This window comes from Aptenodytes patagonicus, chromosome 3 (assembly GCF_965638725.1).
Source record: "Aptenodytes patagonicus chromosome 3, bAptPat1.pri.cur, whole genome shotgun sequence".
NCBI lineage: Eukaryota > Metazoa > Chordata > Aves > Sphenisciformes > Spheniscidae > Aptenodytes > Aptenodytes patagonicus.
Window position 1 is genome coordinate 2,574,691 of NC_134951.1, and position 23,547 is coordinate 2,598,237.

Here is a 23,547-nt window from a genome sequence, read left to right on the forward strand (position 1 = left end):
AGCCCAGATAGCAGAAAGGGTGGAAAATGAAGATATTTGAACATGGTAATTTTTCTGTTGGGATATACAGAAGGCAGTTGAGCAGTGGATTTTTGGCTTGGTGGAAGGGAAATTGAATACTCCACTTCAATACTGATCTCCTGTTACATTAGAATAAGAAGGTTAAGTACACAGAGAAGGGGATTAAATCTGAAGCTGTCTTCGTCAATATAATGTGTAATAGCCTTGATAGTGCTTCCTGAAAGAAGGACTTGCCAGACCAGCTGCTGATCCTGAAAGGTTGTTTTCTTTTGGGAGCTGGGAGAATTGTTCCCTTGGGTTGTGTCCTGAAGTGCACGTTCTCCATTTGTATTTCTTCCTCAGCCAGGTGCTGAAGGGAATTTATTGTCTCCCCATTTCATCGTGCAGAGCTCCAGGTAGAGCAGGGTGGAACAGCAAGAACTCAAGCCATGGTAGAGTGGGAACAGATGTGTGTGCTAGGACAATGTGGGTATGTTCAATGATTCGGATGTTAATTTTGTCTTTACACTGTGCAATGCAGTCATAGTCTGACTTTTTTTTTCCTGAAAAATATAAAGTATTGTTTCTTAGAGCCTTTGAACCTGCAGTACCTATTCCTGCCCTTCAGTATAGCACGTTCCCTGCCTGTGAGATTGGATTTTGTATTGTTTATTAAAGGGTAGACCTGTGCCCCCCCGCCTTACCCCCCACCGTTTTTTCATCTCAGTATAAAAGTTTCTCCTTGCATTCTTTACACGTGTAAATGACTGTTAAAAAGTGCAGAGCGGTGGAAAAGTGGTTTCTTGCAGTTTTTGAAGTGCTCATGTTTTATTAAAGCTGAGATTCCTGGAGTTTTGTGGCCAGAGACACACTACAGTTGCCACCCTCTCCACTCCTACAGAGATAAAACCCCATTTCTTCCTGTGAAAATTCTCTAATCCCTCAGAAGTTGTCAGTTTGTGTGCTTTGGGGTGGGATTTGATTCCCACAGATATGAATGCCTTTCATGGGGCCCCTAAAATATAAAATTACAGTTAAAGTGCATAAAGCAATGAAGCAGAGTACTGAACTGGTTTGACTTGGCTTTGTTGTGAGAAGATGCTGGCACCATTACTTGCCTTTTTTTTCCCCCCTTTATTTCCCCATTGCTTTTTTTTTTTCCCTTTTACTTCAATCACCTGTTGCATTGTATGTTCAGTACTTGCTGCCCTAAATTTTACATAGCTGCTGTGACTTAACAACATTTAACCACTAGTGACATTTAACACCACTCTAGTATTTAAAAGTGCTTTGTCCAGAATGAGTGATAATTTGTGCTGTTAATGCAAACGCTCCAGGTTGGATCTTGATGTAATTTCATAACAAATTCAAATCTGTAGTGGTATTTTACTACCTGTAAGCAGGCTCGGCAGTCAGTGTCTTTGCATCTTTAGATCAGCTTCCCACAGTGTAGTTGTTTTCATAACCCCTTTTGCCAGGAGTCACCTGGACGTCTCTCTGGGGGATCAGTGACAACCTTCAGTCACCGCAGTGGTTTGACCCACACAGCCAAGGCACGACTGAGCTTGATGGGTGCACCCCCAGCCTCGCAGGGGTTTTGGGGGACAGTTGGGGAAAGACAGGGCTGCCGTGGCTAAAGGGCTGGGACACGGCTGCCCGTGCGAGGCAGTGTCGGGCACCGAGGGGACGGCGGCTCCTCACGGCGGCTCCTCGGCGAGGAGGGAGGAGAAGGGTAGCGGAGCACGTGCCCGCCTTTAGGCGGGAAAAGCGCCTCCGCGCAGTGCGCATGCGCAGCGGCAGGTGGGCGGGCTCTCGGAGGGGAGGGAGCAGCTGCTCCGCCTCCTCCACCATTTAAAGGGACAGAGCTACGCTTGGATTTGCTGCCCTACTCCCCTCCTCAGAGCCGGGAGAGGACGGGTGGTAACTGTGTGAGCCCTTGCCAAGTGGGGCCCTTTCTCTCCACGCTGGAGACGGAGCAAAGCTGGGGCGCTTCGGCTATTCTCGGCAGGTTCCGCAGCCAAGAGTCTCCTCCCCCGTGTTTCTGCTCCCCGCCCCTTCAGCCCTTCGGCTAGCTCCGTCGCCGGTTCGGCTATCTCCGCTCACCCTTCGGATAAGGCCGTTAAGTTCCGCCACCACTTCGGCAACTTCCGCCGGTTCGGTCGGAAATGGCCGAAGACGTGAGAGATCCAGCGGTTTAGGGGAGAAGACCGGCCGGCTTCTCGGAACAAACCAACTGTGTCCGGATCGGGGGGGGGGGGAGCAGGGGAGGGCGGACGGAGGGGGAAGACAAGGCAGCGGCTATGGCTCCCCCCCCAGCCACTCGCGGAGGGCGGCGCAGCGGGCGCCGGGACCGCGGCTCCGCCAGGAGGGTGAAGTGAGGGCGCCAAGAGGTAGGGTGGACCGTACCACGTAAGGGCGGGGGGGGAAGAGCGACTCGCGGCGGTAGCACACCCTCCCTAATCACCACCCCCGGGGGAACCCGTGGGGCCGGGTGAGTGGCGGGAGTGGTACAGTCCGGAGGAAGCCCCCCGAGGCGGCGGGGAGAGGGGGAGGCCCGGCTGGGGCGTCCCTGAGGGACAGGCCGGGGGGGCAGGGTCCCTCAGGGCTGGGGACGCTGGGAGGGGGGGGTCCCTCACAGGGTGAAGGGCACTGGGGGGGGTCTCGCAGGGCGAGGGACGCTGCGGGGGGGGGGGGGGGGGGGGGGGTGTGCCACAAGGCTGGGGTCTCTCATGGCGGGAGGGTTGCGGCGGCACCTGGAGCCCGGGCGCTGCTGACAGGCTCCAGCCTTCCCGCCTGCCCCCTGCCCTCCCTCCCGCCTCCTTCAACTAACTCTGCGAGGGGCCGGGGCGCAGGCGGCCCCGGGACCCCCTCGTCCCGACTCCCCTGGCTGCCCGCGGCATCTCCTGCGTTTCGAGGGGACGCCGCCTCCCCCCGCGGCCGGTGCAGTCCCGTTCCTCCCACTCTGAGGCAGGTTTCGGCGTGGGGGGCTTGAGGCCTAGTGCCCGGTCCGGCTTCGACGGTCACCGAAAGCGCTGAGCCCGACGCGCTTGTTGCCGTCTCGCAGGGTTTTGTCCCGTGTCGTGGAAACTCGACGAAGCCCTCGCCGCTGCCTGTGGCAGCAAGTTGCCCCGTTTCGGCGCCTGTTCCCCGTCGCTCGCGCCGGGGTTTTGCCTTGCGAGACGGTGAGGACAGAAGCGACAAGGCTGTCGTCTCTGGGGTTCTCAGCGTTTCTGGTATGCTCGTATTGCGCTCCGGTGAATTCTTTGCTGAAGTTGAGGTTCACGTTATTTTCTTTCCCAGCTGTTTTCCCCACATGAGGTCTCTTCTTACTCAAAAACGTAGGGGTCTTTATCAAAAATCTTATCGGTGTGGGGCATGTGTCAGCATTGCCGCTGACTGCTTAACGCCCTGTTACGCTGGTACAAACCCAAACAATTTGGAGCCTGGAGGAGCTGGAAATGGTTAAAATGGTATTAAGGATTCACAAAGATGCTGAGAAGCAAAACGTGCTTTCTAGATATGCCGTTCTGTTGCTGTGTGTATTAAAAGTCAAACATTGAGAGTCTCATTGACTGGTTCGTGATCTCATGTTGCTTATGCGTGTACCTGATAAAGTGTGTGTGTTGATATCCCGATATGATAGCTTGGCTTTAAAATTTCTGGGTTTCTGTGCTGCAAGTCTAACATCTGTATGAAGAAGATTAAATAACTTTGTTTCCTGAAAGGAGTGTCACATGCAGGTGATTATCTTATAGACATTTCTGTTTTCATGGAGAAATCTATATATGTGAGATGTCAAAGTCTAAAACAGATGTTACAAATGTATTTTGATCAGTGTTTCTACTATATTTAAGATAGTAAGGTTCTTGGAATATGGGGTGTGTTTTGTACGTTGTGAGGTTTTATCAACTAATGAGTAATCTTAAGCTAGTTTCTATGCAGAAGCAGCATCAGAAGTGAACCACAGTCTGATTATGTGGTGATGGGGAGAGAAAAGTGTTCTCCCCCGACAAATCCCTTAATTTCATGTACCATCTGAGAGTCCAGTTGTTGCATGCAGCTTTATCTGTGTTCGCTCGTGGCTTTGGGATGCCTCTTCTCTTCAGTTTTTCATTCCAGAAAAGGGAGTTTGCATTGGTTCAGATTCTGGAGCAGGGGTAATTGACTGTCTTCATTTGAGCACGGTATAGCCAAATTCTTTTGGCAGCTCAGCGGTGGTACAGACAGTTCTTGAACTTCTTGATGTCTTGTCGCAGAAGGGAAGTCCAAAATAGTTTTCTGAAATTCTCTAATTTTTCAAGTGAAGATTGTTAGCTCTCATGTTTGCATGTGAGGATGGATTTTGGCAGTTGTCAGAGCAAAAGCAGCAAATACACAAAACAAGAAAAACACAATTGTTGAATTGCATTCACTTAGACTGTTTCCCAACAATATATGGCAAAATTGGAGGGTTGTTTGTGTGCTGTTAAGATGGGATGGGAAAGATCATCATCATCATCTTCCCTTGAATATTTGTAGCGTGGATCTCTGGGACTGTTCAGCCCATGAGTTGAACGTTGTTGATGCATTCCCAGGGCTTGCTTGCATATGTGGAGCCAGAGACCATCTTGAGTCTGCTTTCCATGACTATTATGTCTTGAAATGCCATGATACCATCATCTTAAGTTTTTTAGAGTTTGTGTCTCTCCTTCTGGCTGTGTGTATTTGTTCTTTTTTCCTTTCAGTTTCTGCTGCCTGTTTTTTCTCCTTGCTGTTTGACTCCTATCACCTCTCCCGGTTGCCTCACCTGTTTTCCCAGGGCATTCCTCCCCCTGCCCACAATAATGATTTCACTGGGGTGGGAAATGTAGCTAACCACACATCCTAGCTATTTGAAGCCAAGATCACAGCAGTCACATGTGAATTGGTTCCTAGTCCAGAGGCAATTTTTCTGCTTTGGAAACCCCACAAAAACACTGAACTGGAAGGGAACTCCTGATCATTGGATCTTGTCTCCTCATCAGCAGATAGCACTGGGAAAACCTGTCTCACTTCTCTACCTGTGATCTCTGCTAAACACCCCTTTTTTTGGGCAGGAACAGACTGAACATTTTGAAGCAGTTCCTAACTCTGGGGTTTTAACCCAGAGAGGAATTTTCACTGTTACTCTAACGAACGAATCCTAACCCAGACTGGGATTCCTATGTCTTAACCACCCAGCAAGCAAAATATGTGGGGGTTTTGTTTGCTTCCTTGTGAAAAAGGCAAGTGATACTCATAGGCATATTTAGATATGCGCCATTTCGGTACAGATAGGCTAGTACATGGCTAGGGAGTAGGGGAAGCATTCACGTAGGATTTGGGGCACAGAGCTGGGACTTCCAGTTGTCTCATAACCCGTGCTGACACAGGCTGTGCTTGCTGGGCTAAAGCTAGCATGAGTACGCTTGCAGTTCTGTGGTTGCAATTCAGACACATCCTCAAAAGCAAAGAGCCTGTAGTTTTCTTCTTGGAGACTACTTGACAGTAATGTTTACTGGGGATTGTCGTGGTTGAGTTTGGCTCCTGCCGCTTAGATGGCTGTTTGTCAGATGCAAATGATGTTGGTGGATGTTGCCTGAGCAGAGGTGCAAAGCCAATTTGAGGTTTTGGGGTTTGTTAGGAAGGATAAAGACAGAAGCGTGTACAGCGCCGTGGCTTACAGCTAATCAATCCCTGGATTGCCTGGGCGTAGGAAGCCTTGAGCACTGGCTGACCAGGTAAATTGATGTTATTACACAGCAGTTTCAGGGCCAGTTTTGAAGTGCAAATTGAAATCCCATTTTTGTGAAATCATTGCTATTAGTTAATTGACGTCTGTTACCAGCAAGAGCAGTTTAGAGGACTGACGAACCTATCAAAGATGGATTTGAAAGGACATTTTGTAGCTTCTGCCTTAACTTGCTGGACATTCCCTACAAGACTGTAGCAATTTTGAAGCAAGTTCCAATATTTTTTTTTTTTTTAATTTAGCATTTGCTGAGGAAGTTTACGATATCCACTCTTTCATATGAGAAGCGCATAGGTATGCTGTGCTCCCTCTGCTGGCATCTGCCCCTGTTAACTCGTGGTGAGTGGACATCGGTTTCTCAGGGCTATGTTGACGTAACCAATAATGCTACAAAGTGACCCGTCCCTCATTGATAAAATCAAGAGAAATACAGAAAATCGAGACTCATAAATCAAGCAAATCAATCTTTTATGTTTGTCGGCGGGGGGAGGGAATCCTAAAGCTCCAAACCAACAAATAATCTGTAGCCGCTAATGGATGTAAAGGAGTTTTTTTGAAGGCGTGTGTTTTAATGAGTCTCAGAATTTCTGCCCTTACAGTCAGTTTCTTAAATGGTTGGGATCTCGTTGCCTGGAGTTGGGGGTGTGTGTGTTTTCTCTACCTATCCCCTGTCCCCCCCCTTGCCCCTGAGTTTTGGTGCATTAAGAAAGTGTGTCACGTTTCTAATGCAAATGGCTGCCTGAGAGTAGTATCAGAACATGGGATTAACCCATGAATGTACGAAACCCTCTCAAGTTTCTTCTAATACAAAATGCTAATAACATTTCCCACTGTGGAAGTAACGTTTTTATTTCCTTTTTAATGTACAGTTTCCAACTGGTTAGCCTTTTGTCTGTCTTGTTTCATAAAATGCTTTCTTTTATGATTCAAAATACTTGCAGGTATCTTCTTATCTGACTTTCTTCTTAGGGATAGTGGCAGTGCAGTTTCCTGCAGTTTGTTTCCATTCCTGTTGCGTTTTGGTATGAGTGCTTCTGTGCTAAAGTGTATATTCTGACATCTGACTCTGTAGGATGAGCTTTCTTACTGTTTTCTGCTAGCCCTTCTGTGTAACATGGAAGGATTGTGGACCTGCGTAATCATCTTAAAAATCTATGCTGGTATATTGGTCATCTATGAATTCATTTGAAAGTGATTTATATTTATTTGAAAGCTAGAATGCCATGGAGCAGGAAATAAATTGTTCTATACATGTGTTGTCTTCCTTAGGGGACGCTTCTTGACAGGTTGAGTACTTTCTAACTCCAGTCAAATAGATGATGAATTCAGGTTTGGCAACTTGGTGTGGAAATTGGGTCCTCTGCTTGTTTAAAGGCAGTACAATTGAAACCATCAACGCCCTCTGTTACGTTGTCCCATCAACACGTCTCAATTTTCAATGTGAAGATAAGCTTTTCTTTTCCCCATCCCACCTTGTGGGTCCAGATTTGAATGTGATGTCACTGAATGTGGGAAAGACTTCTCTTTCTTTTCCGCCCTTGATTAAATGCCTCCGCATCATATGTAATGCAGGAGTGCATCGGGATGAAATTTGTACACGTCTTTTAGTGTTTCTATTACGGGCACGAGGAAGTAATTATACTGCAGGTCTGCTCTGTGTAGGCACTTGGTGGGAAGTGATGTGTTCTGGATTGTGTTGGTGTTGAGTGGAGTATATGCCGTGGAGTACTGCTGACATGCAGATGACGCCTGGAAGAGGTTGGCATGAAAACGTTGGAGCTTGTGACGAGAAGAGCTGCCAAACAAGTGGGGAGCCTTGGAGTTGAGAGCAGAGCCTAAATATATAGAGCAATGGTGTGAGCCTCTTTCTAAGGGGTCTATAAAGTCTAAGCAAAGCAGTCCTGAATTCACTATTGGGAGCCTTTCTGTCTGCAGGGAAACTTGTAAGGGTCTGCAAATAAAATAGGCTGGAAACCTTTGATATAAGTCGAGTAGTAACATCAAAGCCGTGATGTGTAACCAGCAGGTGGGCAGAAGGCAGGACAGTATGATCCTGTCTTCCTCATTTAGAGGTAGTTTGCTGGCCGGAGATAACACGCGATACAGGAGCCCATTGGCTCCCAGAAGTGCATTGTACATCTAATAATATATGTCAGTGAATAGGTTAACATCATTCTCAGATTATTAATAAAGATAGCAGTCCCGTAGCAAATGGGAAGAAGAAAAAACAACCCATGCATTGTTCAAGTAAGATACTTCTTTCCTTAGGCATCTCTCCTGGGAAGACCTTGGTACTTGTAAATGAATCTGCCGCCTACCTTGTGTACCTTCATTTTAATGTGGGGATTGAGGAGGAGCCAGCTATAGGAAAACCAGCCAGAGATGGATGCGTTGGAAAGTTGCCACTAATTACTGTGGCGTCTGACAATTAGCTGTTGTTAAGCCTTTCCTTGCAAGTTCTCAGCTGTGCATCAGGAAGCAAAAACAAGGACCTGGAGAAAGGCAAGAGCTGTCCTTGTAATGATCTTGTAAAAAAAAAAAAAGTTCTGGGTGGTTGTTACTTTGCTGATCTTCCTAAAAGCAGAACATAGAGTTGATTCTGACGCGGTTCCTTTCTAGCGGAGCAGGTAGGATTTGGTGCACCCAGAAGCTCTATGTTCTTTCACTGTTGGGCTCTGTCATAGTCTGCAAACTTCTTGCGCCTCTTACCTATAAAACAGGTTTGAGGCTACCTTACTTCACGGGAAAGCTGTAAATCGGTAATGTCTGCAAAGTGCTATTGCTGATGTTATTCTTAGAATTCTTAACGAAAATTAAGATTTAATGAAAATAATAATAAAAAGACTCAAAGAAGTCTTGTAGTTGGTTTCTCACATTTGCCTCCAGGGTCTTCTGACTTTGTTTTTACTTTGTGGCAGTGATGAATAGCACCAAGCCTTTTGCAAGTGTCTCAAGGGTGTCGTTAGTTAGGAGTACGATTGAGCTGGAGCTGCCAGGTATCGCAAGGCTTTTGTACAGAAGCTAATTTCCCCCCCACCTCTCGGGAATCAGACCTGCTCTTTCTCTGGAAATGACTTTTACATTGCCAGGACAGTGATGATTTTGATTAGAAAGGCCAAGCAATGCAGTTGTTCCTTCCTTGTCAAAGGAGCTGTCGGGGAACAAGATGTTTTTGCATCGGTTGAATGTCTATCTTGCTGAGCTTGTGTTTGAGATGACATTACTCAGGCAGCAAGGCCCAGAGCATCTTCTGGAGTAGTTTACACAAGTACGACCCAGGCTTTGCACCGACTTGTGTCTCTGTATAATTCCATTGACTTGGAAGGAGCGACATGTAATCTCTAGACAGATCTTGAGTCTGTTTTAATATGCATCTCTGATCTCTAATGCGTGCGCAGACACAGCGATCCTTTTGGTTACCACTGAAAGCAGCTGTATCTGGGACAGAAAGTGGCAGCTGTTTGACAAATGTAATACAGTAGGTATTATAAAAAGAACCAAAGTGAATTTCCTCTTCTTAAAACTGATTAAAGCAAAAGCAGCATTGCCAATGTTTCTTGTGAGGTTAATGCTGCTTTGCAGGGGTGTCTTGCTTGGACGCTTTGCTGTCCCTGTACCTATTCGTAGCCTGTTTACCAAAAGCTGTTGTGGGAGCGCTGTGTTAACTCATACCACGTACAGACTATTTGTATGTTTATGTGGAGCCTTTTGGGGAGGGGGGGGATTATACCTGAGCTCTTCTGTCACCTTCCCCTGCTTTTGTGCTTTACAAATGTGTAGGAAATAGAGGTTAATGTTTCCATAGTATCTGAGTGTATCGCAGTGCTTCTGTGGTATAGTACTGCCCAGTCCTTGTTGACACTGACCTTTGGATGCGGGATTCGTGTCACGGTTGAACTGATTCCATAGTTTGCTGCTGAAAGGGGTGGCCTTGGTCCCTTTCCCTCTCTCAGCTCTGCAGTCCTTGTCATTTATATGATGCCTCAGTGAGGTGATTCAGTTTGATAATAACAGCAAACTGCCTGTGGGTTTTTTGGGGGGAGGTGGGGGGTTCCCTTAGCAGTAGGATGGGGGGTGAAGTTGCTAGACGCCCCTTCTCTCCTTTTCTTACTGTTAGTTCACTGTATTAATGTTCCTGCATTGGGATATTCCTGTCTTGAGTCCAGCCTGGCTCTCCCAAGACATGAGATATGAGCATTGGCAGTGCCCGAGGAGGAGACCTGCTCACTTGGCAGGGGGCAGGGAGTATGTCTGTGTATTGATATTTTTACCCAGCTCTGGTACTCTGAATTTTGCTGCCCCAAGGCTACGAGGGGTAGATGCTCGGTACAAGCTGACCTGTTTCTGTTACTCAAAAGGCAAAGCGAGAGGCAGAGCAGCGAGAAGCTGGACTTGCTGTTTCTTTGCTGCTGGAGGGGATGGTGGGGATGGGCACCTGCTACTTAGGGAGGGCAATGCCTGTGTGTGCTTGGCCCCTTCCCCTGGCAGCGATAGGAGTGGCTGAGCATTGCAAGGTTTGGGCAGATGTAGAATAGGTAGTGGGGCAGTGACGCAGCTGCTGTGCTGTGTCAGAGGTTTGCTACAGCGCTCTTTTACCTTTATTGCAAATCTGGAGTCTGCTCAGGACCAACGAGGGTAATTTAATGAAGCTGGGGGACTTGTTATAAACAAACGCGCTGAATGGACAAGAACGGTTCGCTGTTGTATATGACTGTGAAGGTCAGTAGAATAGGATGCTCATTTTTCAGTTCCTGCATGCTGCTGGGTGAAACCGAGGTTTGTGCTGACACAGGCAGTTCCTGTTAATGGGGACTGGAGTTGCACTGAAAGAAGAAAATGCCCCGTTTTGAAGGCTGCTTGGCAGTGGGACAACTGGAAAGACATGTGGTATTGGTACAAATCTTTTCAGACTTTGGTGCTTCTTTTTAATTGCCTGACTTTTTATTCTGAGGCCTTCTTACTATGACTTCTGCTCTTCTGTTACGAGAAGTGAAATTAATAATCTCCCTTATTTCCCATACATGGAAAGGAATGTCTTCATTCTGGCCCAAGTTTAACTGCAGATGAGATCTGTTTTGGGAACTGCGTTATGCAAAAGCAGAGGGAGAGGAAGAGGAAGCAAACAGTTGTGTAGCCTACTTGCTTTGAAATGCAGTTTTAATGGTTCCCTGGTATTCATATAATTATTTAACTGGCTATGCGATCCTTGGGATTATTACTCTTTCCAAGTAATAACTAGAGCAGTAAAGATGTCTTATTAAACTGAAAAAAAGAATTGGCGTATGTTGTTTTCAGTATTGCATTTTAGTAATTGTTTGCAACGACCTTTTGGAATCTCTGAGAGAAAATGTGTTTGCTTGACTTTCTCCCAGATCAGCTCCTGGCTATCTTGATATAGAGCAGAACTGAGTTGTTTTGGGTTTTTTAATTACATTCTGACAGCAAAGCCTATTCTTCTGTGTGCATTACAGTTCTGGCTTTTTTAAAGGTTAAGCTGTCTTTAACAGGACTTCTGCAGACATAATTTTCTGAAACTTTAGGTTTTTTCCGGTTTTTTTTTGTTTGTTTTTGTTTTTTTGATCCAGAATTGCTTGTCCTTGGTATTATTTCAAAATAATGCTTTATTTATTTATTTTTTGATCTAAAATTCTCACTCTATTTTTGAATGTCTAGAGGCGTGATGATGAAAGGGCTGTGGTTTGTTGTTGGATTTTGTTTGGGTTTTTAGTTTGGTTTTTTCATTTTTGTTTGGGGTGGGGTTTCTTTGGTGGTGTTTTTGGTTTGGTGTTTTTTTTTTTTTTAGCTTAACAGGTTGTAATGTGATTAGGTCATAGAACCTTACCAGGTTTAGGGAAAAAAAAAAAAATCCTTTTTTAATTTTTTTAATTTTTTTTTTTTTTTACAAAGTTTTAGCAAAAGTCTTGTGAAATCTTGTTCCTCGATGTCACTGGATTGTGGCCACAGACCACTGTGGGTTTGGTATGTAGGAAAATGTCAAACACCTGCGAGGGCCTCTCTCAACACAAACTGTGTGTCTATGTTAAACCTGCTCTTCTCAGGGACGAGACCAATGGTTCCTCTTTTTTCCCTTTCAAAATGTCTCTTCTGGCCTTCTTCCTCTTTCCTCTCTAAAATCTGACAACTCTTGAGATCTAAGGGTCGGAAAAACAGATTGATTGAAATCTCTCAGATCAACTCAGTGTTTAAGTATGAGTTTTCACGAGAGCCCATTGCACCATGTGTTTTCTGAAGCTGTACTTGGAGAGGCTGTGAGAGCCTGGTCCTTCAAATACACCAAAGCAAGCTCTGTGAAACAAGCATCAAAGAGCAGGTGCTGCAAAATTAGGGTTCTGCCAAGTTTTGAGAAACAAAATTGCACTGACGGAGATGTGCGTGTCTCAAGGGAAAATAAGTCTCCAAAATGAGTGTCCAAGCTGGAACAGACGCCGTAAATATCTCCGGTAGCTCAGTTTGCAGCTGGTCCTTCCCTGCCTCCAAGTCTGGTCCATTAAGTCAGCATGGTATCTAGAAGGACTGAAATGCTGGAGTTATTTGCATAGATGACAGAAATGAGCGGAAGAATCAAATGGGACCCAACCACATGTCTCCTTAGAACCACACTGAACTGGAGCTGGGTGAGCAGAAGCATGTGTGATTTCAGCCCCCTAATCAGGCTGGTTTTTGCACATCATAACTTGAGAAAGTGGGCTTTTCATCCTTGAATCTGAATAGAGAGACCTGAGGGGCAGTCTGTATTTCCTGCTAAATTCTAGATAAGATCTTCTACTGTTTGAACTTGCAAAGCAGTTTAAGTGTGTGCTTCCCTGCTTGCAGGTCTCCTGCAAAGGGTTTGATCCACCCCTTCATTTTGTTGAGTCTGTGAGGAATGAATGATGTTCCTCAAGCTGTGAACACAAGAATGGTTTAGCTTTAAAAAAAAAATTTAAAAAATCCCCTGCAAACAGATGATGTAATGCCCAAGCCCCATGTTTAAACAGTAGCTAATTTGCCAGGGGATAAACCAGAGTTAAATCTGTCAGGCTTTCTAATTCCCAGGTTCAGCAGAGCTTTGTTCTTTGTGCTTGCAAATGCAGGATACGTATGTGTGTCCACTGCTGTCGGTGAGATTTCCTTCAGCTTCTGTGGCTAAAGAGTTTGTCCAGGGGCGAGAGAAAATGTTGCTATAATCCTTTTGTTGCTGTAAACCTTGATATGTATCTTTTTGTTTTTACGTTTTACTCAGTGACTGAATTAAAAAAAAAAAAAAAAAAAAAAAAAAAAAAAAAGCCCGAAGAACCAAACCCGTCTCTTCAGTGAGCTGCAGCACTGCAAAATAGAGTTTCTTCTGAATTTGGATCTTGTGTCTTTGCAGGCACCTTGCTTTCGCCAAGCAAGGATAGCTCCCTGCAAGGTCCCAGGGGCACTGCTGGGCGGGAGGCTCCACGCTCTGCAGCTGGTTTGGGCTGCACATGGACTGTTTACTTGGCATTTGGACTCTCTTCTCCCAGACAGTTATGTACAAAACAAGGAACACTTAGTTTTCACGTGTGTAGCTTTGTTTTTTATGAGCAGCTTTCTCTACTGGTGGCAGCTCTGACCTGTGTAATGCTTCGTATCTGCTGACAGGAGGGGACTTACTGTGGTTGGTTGTGTAAGAGGGAGGTATGTATCAACGCTTCCCCCACCACCCCCCCCGCCCTGGGATGCTCCGTTTATTGGGATTTTTCACTGACCTATTCTTTTAATCTTCAATTTTGGCACCATTTTCCAGGGCTCGTGTGAGCAAAGAACTTTGCCAGCTAGCAGGATGAACTAGCACATGCGACAGGGTTAGAGAGATCCAGAAGGTTTAGTGTCTGCCTGCAATCACGGAGGAGGGGAGGCGATGCTATCATGAGAAAATGAAGTGACAGTTTAAGGAATTGCTTCTATTTTCTCTAGCTTTTTATATTGAAAAAGGAGAAACGTCAGTCTTTTAACTTGGAGCAGCTTCATATGAAAGTTGACACCTATTTCTTTGCTATGTCATTAACCAACTTGGCATGCTGGGTGGTTTCAGCAGTTTTTCTTCCTCTAAACAGTGCTGGCAGAAAACTCTGAGAGCGAGTTGCGCTGACGCTGCGCTTGGTCTGGAGATGTTGCTCTGGAAAACAGTCACTTTGGGAGAGATCACATCTGTGAAGAGATGTTGCTGACTCACAGCATTGATATCTGCTGGGATGTGCTTGTTTTAAACAACTGGATTTCAGAAGCTTATAAAAATTGCAGAAGGGGGTGGGAAGCTGAGAGACTGTCCTGCAGTTGATGGTTTCTTACTTTTTCTATGGTTTCTGTTGAAAACTAAGAGTAAGAGTAGAGGGCCGGTTGCAATTTATGGTGAAGTTGTGCTTAATCTGTTGCGTTTATTATTATTTTATTCCTCACACTCTGCTTGCTGACTTGACTTCCTGCTCTTTGGCATTATTTTCACATAAATCCTTTTCCTCAGAATTTCCTTGTTCTCTGCCAGCTGTGGAGCAGCTGTGAAGACACCAGAAAACATTAACTGCTCTTAAGAACTGCTCAGAGACGCATGGTTTTGCGATGGAGACTGGATTTAGCTGGAGCTCCTTGTATGGGCTGAACTGTGATGGGGATGTGTTGAGAAATTGTGGACTGGTTCAGACAACAGGCCTTTTGTTTGATTGCCTTAGCAACCCTGCCTCTCTGAAAGACGAGATGTTGTTCGCAGGAAGGCTGGTTGTTTCTCATGAAGCAGGCCTGGTTTGGAGATCAGCAGGACTGATCTCAGGAGACACTGGTCCTTCTATTCCCTCAACCCCTTTTTTTGACAACAAGAGGTCTCCAGCCAAAAGAAGACTGTGGTTATCTAGTGTTTGTCCCCCAAATCCCAAGCGGCGTGTCCTGCTGTCTTTCATCCTTTGCTATATCTGCTCCTGTGGGCACAATGCGCTGAATCTAAATAAATTGTAGTCCTTGCTAAATATCTGTCAAATATCGACTTAGTCTGTGGCGTGAGCTGACTAAGCTGAAATTAATGGTGTAATTCTAGCTTGTTTGGCATGTGTGTATAGGCAGTTTTCGTTGCAGATGGTAGAGGAAATTAAGATCTTACCTTGACTCCATCTCAAGGGGAGGAAAGGGAAGCCACAGGCTTATAATGGCAGTAAGGAAAGGCTTGGTGGAGACATGGGGGGGAGTGTTTGTAAAGATGTTTTTTGAGGGTGATAAAAACTCTTCCTAATGAGTGAGGTCATAAGACAAAATTGAGGAGTTGTTGTTAATTGTGTGCTATTACAGATGTCTTGAAATGATCTCCTGCGTTCTGGTCCATTGCCATACCCCTGGGATAATTTTTCTTAATCTGTTGAAAATGAGATCCAAAAAAATGAGACAATCTGGCTGGCTGAGGTTTCAGCATAGATCAGCAGACACAGTGCGGGTATCTGCTGGCTTTGCATGTTCTGTGGAAGCTTTACCCTCTGTGGAGATAAGGGTATCTGGAAAGAGACCATGGCATCTCCTTTCCTTGGGCTGAGGAGACATGGGACAACTCCATGTGTTTTTGATATGCTACTGCAAAATGACAAAGCACTGATGTCTTCAAGCAGACAAATGGAGATGCAAAAAGGTGCCTGAAGTCATACGAGTCATCCGAATGAGCTGATGGCAGAACTGGAGCTAAAACATGCAACTTTCCTTGTGTTTCAGAGCTACCGTGCAGCCTGTCCTTCAAATTCCTGGGAAGCTTGTGGGTTTTTGAGGTTATCTCTGAGGGGTTTGTTGCTCGCATAAATAAATCTTGGGATTCAAAACAATAAAGATGCAGCTTCGGGACCAGTCCTGCTTGAGTGACTGCAGGGATCTCACTGCTGGTACTGTGAATCTGGTGGAAGCTTATGTAAATGGTGAGCTCATGAGTTGTTTTTTTAAAGACACCTTCCCCCCCCAGCTTTTTGCTGCAGTTTTGATGCAGGCAGTAAGATCTCCATTGTAGTTTTCAGCTTCATGGGAGCTTTATGCCTACAATTGATCAGTTCCTAGCTGATCTTCAGTAGCCCAGAGAGCAAATGTAATGCAGCAAATTCATTATATGCTAAAATATTTATCGTATTACTGTAAAGGTCATTGACGACAATGAAGGCTCAGTACAATAGTCCTGAATCTTTCCAAAGATGGTATCTGTCACCACTCTCTTTTGAGAGCGGTGCCTGTTAAAGTACCTGGAATAACTTATCCTTGGCGCATGCTTTTTGAGGTATGTGCTTGGATCCTCCATAGGTCAATAAATAGCTGTTGTACTGCATCTGAAAGTTAACAGCTGTATTTAATTTTGTTGTGTGTACTCTCACAGGCAGGCACGAAGGACAGAGCAGGAAAGGAGTCAATTTAACCTTGTACTTTTTTGCTTGATTTAAGTAATTTGAAGAGTTGTATAATAAAATCTCTGTGATCTTATTTCTATTAAGATTATAGTAATCTAGAACTGTTACGAATGCTGAAGGGCATTTTTGCTCCTACATGTGTAGGAGTGAATTACTTGTTGCATAACATGATTTGGAAAGATAGCGATGAAAAGGCTTCTCAGCAATGAGGTGGGCTGTGACTTGCCTTCCCCTGAACCACAAACTGAAATATCATTTGGCAAATGGATTCAGGGCTGCGAGGAACCTCTCAAACCACTTTCACAGGTGCATGAGTGGTAGTGCGTAACTGTTCCCTGTTGGAGGGCCCCGAATGGTGTAGGATATATGACTGACCTATTTGGTGGTAGCTTCAGCATCTGGCTAGGATTAGTTGTTCAGCCAGCTGATACCCAATTCCGTCTTTAAGCAACAGTTAGATGATTGGATGCTGAGGAGCATTTTGGAGTCTGGCCTTGCAAATACAGCTTGTTAATTGAAGCTATGCTCACTGTCAAGGCTGCCCTTTTAAGTTCTGCTGTCTGTCGTCCTAATGATATTCCAGTCTCTCTGGCTTCTCATTGACTGCAGATGAAGCGCTGACTGCAGTCTGCCTCTGATCCTCACTTTGTTAGACAGGGACTGTGGTTCGTCTGCCAAGCAGTGGCTGCTGGCATGCCCATTTGTCACCTGTGGCCACTCCTCTTTCTGTGATGGGCTCTTTCCTCGTCACACCGAGAGTTTTGCTAATTGGAAGTGAGCATTGAAGGGGCCGCGTTTATTGTTTGGTGTCACGAGTAAGCTCTTTGCCTGAGTGCGTGTTTCAGGCAGCTGCATGAGGTTCAACAGCTTTGTCTGTCATGATCAGACAGATCTCTAGATAATCTAGCAAATCTCTTGATTAGGAGGGTGGAAAATAATATGCTTTGATTTACAGATGTTGCTGCACAAAAAGTGCTTCTGTGAATTCTCTGAATGGCAATATCTGGGTGTGTTTGGCATCCTCAATTTCTGAGTACATCCATTTTCTGAACGTATCCTGAATTTCTGCATACTTTTCTGGACAGAGTATGCAGTTGCTTGCAAATATAACATGGACAGCCGTTTTACAGAGAAGCAGATTATTAATAACTTTTCAGTAGCATTGTAAGCCAAGTTGAGGGATTATATTGGGTCAAGAGTCCTTGAAGTTCACGGTAAAAAAGACAAAGGACGATAGAGGCTATTGCCCTATGTCTGATTTTACAGGCAGGGTTGAAAAAGGGAAGGGGACGAAGCATATTTTGAATTAAATCCTCTAAACACCTTTTCCTTCTCTCCCTTGGGAAGTTGTAGCCAAACTTGAAACCATTTTCCAGGGTCTGTACCTCTGTGAGCAGTGGAACGGGGAAAGAGATGCAGCAGGCACGCATATCTCGCATCTGCAGCTCGTGGTGGCTGTTATGGTGAGGGCGCACCAGCAGCAGGAGTGTTGCAGGTATTTGTGAAGGGTGTTGAAGTATTTTCTCCTTTTGGGCATATAAGCTCCCTTGGTTATAGACTGACTGACAGATACGCAGAAGATTAGGAAATGTTTTCGCAAACCCTTGAAGTTGTGGTAAGCTGGAAAAAAGAGGTCCTGTGGTCTCTCTCTCCTGGCTGTGTGGTAGACCAGATTGGGAATTGATCGGATTGAATCTAAGCTTTCTTCTTGTTTGCGAGGTTAGTTGTAACCTCAGTTTGCTGTGCAGCCACACTGTGCTTTTGCTGGGACGAGGAAGAGGAGAGGTGATGGGAAGGTAGAAATACTCTTGTTTGGTTTGAAGAGCTGATGAATTTATGGTGTTAGCTTCTTTGCTGTTTAAGGTGAGGGCAGCATTCGAGTAGGAGACAGGTTGGGACTCTTTTGTACAGATGTAGTTGTCATTTGTGGTTGTAGTTGTGGTTTGTTGTTTTTTTGGTTTTGTGTTTTTTTCTTTCTCTGATGTCTGCCTTATAGTCAGCAGAGAAAAACAACCATTTCTGTAGCACAGTTCATCTTGTCCAAAGTAGATATCTTGAACCAATCAAGTTTTATATACCCCAGAAATGCCTGCTGCTTCTGCTAGCTGTAGAGAGAGGCAGACCAGCTAGTTTAGGTGTAATGGTAATTGGTTGTGGCCCACCATGACACCTTATTGAATGAGAAGTGGCTTACGCAAGGCCAAACTTTGGGTGCTGGGTAGTTTTGGAGACTGTACAAGCTCCTCGTAGTTGCAGCTTCCTCCTTCTCAGCAGAAGGAAGAGCTGATGTGGTCGCTGGATCTGATTATACCATGTGGTAGCAGGTCTGAGGTTTGAAGCAGGTCTGAGGTTTGAAGCACATTTCTGGCCGTTTTAGTGAAAGTCATTGCGTGATGGTTCAAATATCAGTGAAGAAAGTTGAAGGGCTTTGTTTCACTTTCCTGACCCTGGAAAGATTGGTCAGTTTGTCAGCTGTGATCCATCCACAAGGGAAAGGTCCAGCTAGACGGGGTGATGTCCTGGTAGCAAGCTTGGAGGGGTCTTACTGCACTAGCAAAGGAGGGAACGAGATAGTGCAAAGGGTCTTTTCCCAAGTGATTTTTGTATCTCTGATCAGATGTGCATTGGTGGAGGAAATCACCCTGAAAACGGCCACAGAGCTTTTTGTTTTAACTCTCTAACTTGAGCCTAGATCATACAAAGCAAACCCTCTGAGCCCATGAAGGGGTTTTTGTGGAGGAATAAAGCTTATTGTCAGCTGCGGTGTTCAAACCCTTGGGAAATTGTGACCATTGTCTGGGCTATTATTGCTTAATAAAAGCTTTGCATTTCCTCATTCAAGGTCTTTAAAATCTGGTTCTGTGCTTTTAAAAATAACTCAGCGTGAGCTGCAATTGGGAGCATTCACAGAGGAAATTCTTCAGCTGTTTAAAACAAAGTGAAGGGAGGGAAAAAAACCCTCCTTAAAGTGCTTTTACTTGTCTGTGAAGAGTGAGTGTGTCTGAGCTGTGCTTCTACTATCTGGAGAAAGCACAGTGGGGTGAGAGCCTGGTTCTGCTCCTGCTGGAGGTTGGTTTGTCTGCAACCTTCAAGGGTTTTGGGCCCAGTGCTATCCCAGCTGGGGGGCCAGGGCCAAGACTGGGCCAGACACACTGAATGCATCCTCTTGGGATGGAGGGGATGGCGCACCTCTCGCGGATGAGTATCTCCGGGCAGGTGGGTGGACCAGCATTCACTGATGGGGTTGATGCTTTTTGTGCTTGATGCAAAAGGCAGGAAAATATTTTTCTTTCTGCTTGTAGCAGGCCACTCCAGGAAGGGTAACTTTAGGCAAACTGAAACTCGGTCATGCACTGAAGGATGTGCAGTATTTAGGGCACCTGCTACTGCAGGCTCTGCACTGGCTTTGGGGAGCTGCCTCGGTGCAGACAGTGCTGCAGGCTATGACAGGGGTCACTAGTGGGGGGCAGAAATGGAGCCAGCACTTGAAATGGAGCCAGCAGGTACCGCAGCTAGCCTCACTGCTGTTGGGATGCTGGGCAAGGGAGTTGTTTTTGAACCAGCCAGTGCTGGGGTGGGGAAGGGGGCAGAGGAGGGGGTGCTATGGGCTCTGCAGTGGGCATCAGCCCTGAAGTTGGCTTATCTGTAGTTTTTGCTTTTCCTGACATCTGCTGTGAGGTTGTAGCCTTGCACAGAAGCCCCGAACTACTTTGCAAATCCACTTTTGGAGGCTTGTGTCTTTCCATATGTGTGTTCTTGGGTTTATTTTCCTTCTTGTGTGGAAATAATTATATTGCTTGTTTCTTATGTTCTGGCTTTGACTATGAGGAGGAATATATTCAGGTTTTCTTGTGTTGTGGTGGTTTTTTTTTTTCCCTCTACAGCAAGCAGTGCAGTTTCTGCTGTTAAAATATTCTGGACAGCAGTTGCTGCCCACGTACAGCACAGAAATGTGTGTTTAGTGGTTGCAAGGCATGCCTGCTCTGGGTGTGCCTTCTTGTTTCGTTCAGTGCAAGTGTCCATGTATATGATTGGCCATAATTTATCATTGCCATTAAGCGAGGGAGATATCATTTACATTAGTAATTTGTGCTTTGTGCAGGCCTGAATTATATACGTTGACTCTTGATTTTGAAATGTTTTCTCTTGGAGCTGTGTGTTTCTTGCAGGATAGAGGCCACAGCGTGAGGACGGAGCTGCCTGGGATGGCACTGGGCTGCAGCAGTGCTACAGAAGACACTTGGTAGTGAAGAGGCTGATCGCTGGGATATCAGCTCAGTTTTACCATTGAGATAGGAAATGAATTTAGGCAGAATATGCCTCTTCTGTGCCTCGGTTTCTCCACTGGAAAATCAATACAGCATGACTTGCCTTTTCACTGCGTTGGACAGCTTGCAAACTTTTCAAACTCTGCATAATGAAGTCAGAAAACAGACAAATACGAGCATTGAAGAAATACCTTAACTGCAAGGTGTGGTGAGACCCTAGCACAAGAGAGCGGTGAAAAGCCTAGCGTTGGTGTGTTTCCAAGCCGTGTTCAAGCAAGCGCTGAGATGCCTTAGATACGGTATGCTGCGAAGTTCAGCGTTAGCTGGACCTTTTGCCTACAGGCAGCGCTCAGAGCCATTTCTTTTCCTTAGAAAGAAGGATGGAAAGGGTTTGTGAGTGTGTGTGCGTGTGTGTTCATTAGGAGCAAGCAGGAGTTACTCTCCCTCCCTCTCACTGTCTTCTGTAGTATCTGTGATATGCACAGGTGTATGCGATGCGAGAGAATGGGGACAAGACACAGCCCTGCAGTAGCTAAATCCTGTCACACCTTTGTGTGGATTGGTATTACTTGAAATTTTCTAGGTCATGTGCACCATTAAAATGATTTCCATGCCTGTGTTTGGAGAATCTGCTGTGCCTATTTTCATTTATACCCATGTGACTGATCCAGGGCCATATGTTAAGAATATAGCTGCTTTTTATTTTTTCTTTTTTTTTTTTTTAACCATTGGTGTCTAAATATATCTAATAAAAATGCAGACTGGAGCTCTTTCATGAGGCGATAAGTCATTCCTGCCTCTCTTCTTTTTAAGACAAAACCACCTCACACACTGGCTTCTTTTTGTATGGACTTCTGCTTTGCATTTCTACACATTCATCATAGCATGAAGCCTCTCACAAAAGGCAGTAAGAAAAGACTGCTGAACAGACCGTTTTGGCGTGCATAAACCTGAACTCTTGCAAAGGGAAACCCTCAGCTTTAGTGGGGAAAGCCACAGGCTGTGTGTGAGTGCATGTGATGATAGAAGGTGTTTTGGGGAAAAATAAAAGATATAGTGCTGAGTAAGTTTAGCATGGTCTTGAATTGTACAGCTAAGAACAGGAGCCATTAGGAAGCAGTTTGCAAGGGGAAATATTTCCAATTTTGTTCCTTCCCTTTGCAAAATTGCAAAATTCAAGTGATGGAAAAATCTTTTTTATTGCTGGCACCTAATTTCTAGGTTAAATCGGTGGCTGAGGTTGTGTGCAGCAGCGTGTGAGTGGTGGCTGGGGGGTGTGTGGCACTGCTGGGCACGGATGTACAGATACACTGTTTTGATTTTGAACCTTCAGTTCTGGGAGGAAATAGCTTCGCTACAAGAACAGCTCTGGTTTGCAAGCACATTGCTGTGCACACTGCTGCAGCAAATGTACCGTGGTTGTGGTTTGACAGCTGAAGTCAGAATACAACTGCTAAATCAGATTACACTTGCACATGGTGGCTGGGTGTGAAATCCCAGGTGGCTGAGTGGCACTGTCACCGATGCACCGCTGTGCGGTTGCACAACGTGTTTTCTGGAGCGGCAGAGTCGTCTCCCCGAGTTGCCATGCCTGAACGCTTGTTTGTGTCCCAGTGCTGCTGCTCGCCTCTTCTGCCAGGACATCTGTTCGCAGGCTTGTACTGTGAACTGCATTGCTGAAATGTCCGAATTGGGGAAAAGAAAAGATGCGCTTGTTTTGGAAGGGCTTCTTCCTTTTTTTCACCGCTCACAGGTTGATCCCGCATGTGGTCGGTGTGGTGACAAGCTCTAAGTTGGGGCGCCAGTCTCCTTTTGCTAGAGAAGACCCACCATGTGGCTACACAGCGAGACTTGCTTCAGCAGGCTTACAGAGGAAGAGAAGGAGGAAAGGGGAACCTTAGCAATTCCAAGTTGTGATCGAGGATTGAAAGCCAGAGTTTTGGTATATAAAACAGTAGATCTGTGAGTAATTGTTTAACCATGAAGTATGTCAGAACAGCTGAAAAAGAAATTGATGAGTTCTCTAAAATGCCAGCTCACGTGAAAAATTTCTGAGAGAAGGTAGTCTGGGTTGTGTTTTTTAATTTAATGATCTCTTCAGATGGGCAGTCAAACCCTACTAATCAAATTTAGCAGGGCCTTGCATAATAAGAGGTGCTTTATTTACAGGCTGCACATTCGCACTGAGGCACAATGATAAATTATTTAACTATAGATATCCAAAGAAGTGAGCCAGGCGCCTGCTGGGTCGCGTTGTCTCACTGCTTCCCAGCTTTGCATGTTCTCTCACTGGCTAATTCACCAAATCCAGCCATTTGCAGAAGTGGTCTCTTGGTTATTAATGTTAATTAGCGAGGTTCTGCTCTATGAATATTCCTGTAGTATGCGCTTTCAAAACATACAAAGTGCTAAGCTCTTCACCCGTGTAACGAGCGTGTATATAGCTGTATTGTTAATTAGCTGCATCCCTCCAAGGACGTGCGCCCCACTTGGGAATGGTAGTTTTGGTGTTTAGCTGCTTGTGGTAGTTAGAGCAAGTCCCCTCCGAGACCCGCTTGCAGACTTGTGCCGTAGTCAGGTTGTCAGATTTTTGGCCTTTGTTTTAATCATTAGTTTCTCCTCTGTGCATTCTACTTAATAAACAGTGCAGTTTCTAGTATTAGTTATTTTCAGATTTGCCATTAGTACCTTGTTTTAATCCGTGCCGACAAAGCACCTGACTTGATATATGCTCCAGGCAGGGGTCGGGATTTAAGTGTTCTTCAAAAAAGCTTTTATGCTATGAGAATGGTGCTCCTTGTGCTGATGACAGTTTTAAATCTCTGCCTCCTAATAACCATCCTGTGATAACACCTTCTTCCTCCGACTTACACAAACAACTCTGTTCCAAGGAGAAATTTCCCCCTGAAAATGTAGAAGTGCCGTTTGTTCTGCAAAGTCCAACTGGGGCTTTATTGTTGCTCTGATTTAATTTCCTTGCTGATGAGATGCTCCCACTGTGGATGACACATCTCCGAGAGATATCTTCTCTCTGTAGCTTGGTAGAAAAATGTCCCTCTCCTCGTTTTAACACCAAGGGCAACAGAACAGAAGATGATGATACTCTTTGCTGTATAGGTAAATAATATGGCTGTAAATGAGAACC

General features: G+C 45.4%; 1 protein-coding gene across 12 annotated transcripts in view; it reads left to right on the plus strand.

The window, feature by feature from the left end:
• Positions 1-23,547, plus strand: part of EXTL3 (exostosin like glycosyltransferase 3) — a 161,102-nt gene that overhangs the window by 21,854 nt on the left and 115,701 nt on the right. For 6 of the 12 annotated variants that reach the window (XM_076332547.1, XM_076332539.1, XM_076332549.1 and 3 more), the window contains exon 1: positions 2,302-2,390. The exons of 2 other annotated variants lie outside the window; for them this stretch is intronic. The gene's annotated coding sequence lies outside the window, so the exon portion shown is untranslated. Of the gene's footprint in view, positions 1-2,301; positions 2,391-2,455; positions 2,492-3,094; positions 3,234-6,021; positions 6,089-20,632; positions 20,702-23,547 lie in introns of those variants that run through there. 4 more of the 12 variants (XM_076332543.1, XM_076332540.1, XM_076332544.1 and 1 more) reach the window with 4 other exon arrangements.